Here is a 3,115-nt window from a genome sequence, read left to right on the forward strand (position 1 = left end):
CCTAAAACAAATCTGGAACTCAACTGTGCTAATAATCATTTGCTAGCAGGATATCAAAAAAGTATACTAATTTACTATGCTAAGCCACTTGCACAGACAAAAACCATCTAGTAATTTCGGATGAACATGCTAGCAGGATATTCAAGTGTTGAACAAAAAAGTATACTAATAATAGGATTTAGTCAATAGAACCCCAAAAACCCATAAAATCACTTCACATCCTGATTCAACATTTTGTGTTGAAATATTGGCCATCAAGTAATTTTGTGCAAGTCTCAAAACAAGGCAATAATGATATAATTACTGAAGCCGCTGATATGGTTAGATTATTTGGAAGTGACTTCAAACAAAACATATGGCATGCCTTAGTCATGCCCTAAGGCTAAGCAGAACATATTTAAGCACCTCCATGAATACAGCGAGTCTCTTAACATGCTTCTACTACAGAAATCATAACAATAGCAGGGTCAAGTTGAGTTAGCTGTAGACCTAGTTGAGTTGTCCCCTTCGCTTGGAGAGGACGACGATCTGGTCGTTGCCCACGTCCCCCGCCAGCGGCCGACTCTGCTTCCCCACGGTCTGGACGGTCAAGCAGAAATCATATTGCCACAGTTTGCCCCTGGTTAACCCGAATCAGCAGCTCGCCATCCTAATCCAACAGACTGAACCTCTGCTTGCTATCTCACCTGACCACCTACACGCGAGAAGGCAAAAAACATTTACTCAAAGCATCTTACAATTCACAACAAATTCGAGATTGACCCAATTAATTATACAGCATATAGAGATTTCATAATCAAATTTCATGCTGCTAGGTTGCTAGCTATCAAGATGAAAACAACATGTAGCAGATACAAGCATACCAGGCAAGGTGGGCTAGGTGTTTAGTCAGATCCTAGTACAGGGCTCAGAAATGATAATGCCACAACCCACAACCCTTTGCATGTACCAGACCCCATAAACCTGTCCAAATTGCTATATGCACGACCCGTTACAGTCCACACTTACATGATATGCTCAATGAACAAATGCCAAAGCCCTTTTACTTGTACCAGACCCCAACCACATGTAGCTAGCAAATTAATCACTGCACGTGTCTGATCCTCTCAGATGCTAGACTTGAAGAACATCAACAAGGCCAACTAAAATCGGACCCTCCCAATCATGGATTTGGCTCCCAGGTAAGTAATAAATCACGCATATGATCAGGTAAAGAGGAATCAAGAATAGGAGAACGTTACCAATCCCAGCTTCCGGAGGTGTTCTCCACCAGGTTGGGTTGGGTCTTGCGCAGACGTCGTAGATGATCGGCTTCTCGAACCACCAGATGACGATTTGGGTCTCCTTGGTGTACACCTGCACGGAGCAAACGCCCAAGGGCGACCGGGAATCAACAGCGGACCAAACATGTAGAGAACAGCAGGGAGCAAGGGACCAACCACGGACCAAGCCGCTGGCGCCGCCGTGGCCGCAAATCCTGGGTGGTCGCTCGCGGATCCGTCGGTGTCGAAGATGGAAGGCTGGTCTTGGTGTTGGCTGATGAAGACGTCGGGGTCCTTATTCTCCTCCAACTCCGTCCGTCAGGTACCTATCCCATCAGCGCCGTGCCGCGCTGCTCCGCTCCGACCGCAAACCCTAACCCTAACAGAGAAGGATGAGGGAGCTTGTGTGTGATCAGACACGAAGATGGAGGCGGACGATGTAGGTAGGGAAGGAAGGGGAGGGGAGGTTGGTGCACGGAGGCGATAGGCGAGGTCTGTGGTGGCGGCGGGGAGGGGATGGGGAGGGAGGTGGCGGCGGGGAGGGGATGGGAAGGGGAGGAAGCGACGAGTGGTTGGGTAGGGTTCGCGAGGACGAGGAGTGGGTGCAGTGAGTTTTTTCTCCTTTATTTAGATGGATGGATGGATGGACGTGGGATTGCTAGGAATGGATGGTAGGATGTCTGCCATGTCATTGATCCGTGTCATACATGGTTCCACCAATCAAAATCCAGCTTATGTAATTGTTTTTCTTTCTTTTGTTTCTTTTATATTTTTTAACCTCTTATTTTGGGTAAACACTCAACATATTAGCCTCATGTTGTATGTTTAAATGACCCAATATTGTGCACATATGTGTATCTTAGGATTTCAAACAATGATGATTTTGTGGTCTTCATTTGCATTGCACGCAAAAAAAACTCCGTTTTTCGAGTGCCCCAAATGACTTTTTTGTGAAGAACCTACCAAATAATTGTTGCACAATTGGACCAAATCATTTTTCTAAAATACTAGGTCATATTTAATTCACAATTGACCAAATGTTTGGGTGTAAAAAGTTTTGACCCACCTCTGTTGAAAAAGACAAATTCCCGCCGATTCAGTTGGAAGTGGGTCAAATTTGAACTGCGGCTGCCTCGTAGTTTTCTCTTTATTTTTTCCAAAAATCATTTATAGGTACATAAATATCTATTTAATCAGAGAAACACCAAAAAAATTGCATGATTCAACCACTGGCTAGGAACGGTCATTCCTGCCGTTTTGACCGCATTTTGAAACGGGCATAAAAATTCAAAAAAAATAAAAAAATTGGAAAACCTTCACATTGCGTCATTATATGTGACCAAGTTACCAGGAAAAATAATAAACTTGTAATACGGTAATTATTTTAAAAAAATGTTTTCAGAAATGAGCTAGCATGTGTGAAGATTCATGGCTTTCAAGTCAAATGATCAATCTTATGGCCACATTCATGGTATAGTTTGTTCAAATGATCTCATATTGTGCACAAGGGTGCATATTGGAATGGAAAACAATGTTGCCTAAGGAAGTTTTCATTTTCTTTGGAAGAAAAAACCATTTTTCATTTTCCGAGTGCCCAAATGGAGGTTTTTTTGTGAAGGAACTACCAAATAATTGTTGAAAAATTGGACCAAATCAATTTTCTAAAATACTAGGACATATTTAATGCACAATTGACAAAATGTTTGGGTGCAAAAAGTTTTGATCCACCTCTCTGAAAAAGACAAATTTTCGCCGATTCAGATGGAAGCGGGTCAAATTTGAACTGCAACTGCCTCATAGTTTGCTATTTATTTTTTCCAAAAATCATTTCTAGTTACATAAGTACCTATTTA

The sequence above is a fragment of the Triticum dicoccoides genome, chromosome 7B (assembly GCF_002162155.2).
Source record: "Triticum dicoccoides isolate Atlit2015 ecotype Zavitan chromosome 7B, WEW_v2.0, whole genome shotgun sequence".
NCBI lineage: Eukaryota > Viridiplantae > Streptophyta > Magnoliopsida > Poales > Poaceae > Triticum > Triticum dicoccoides.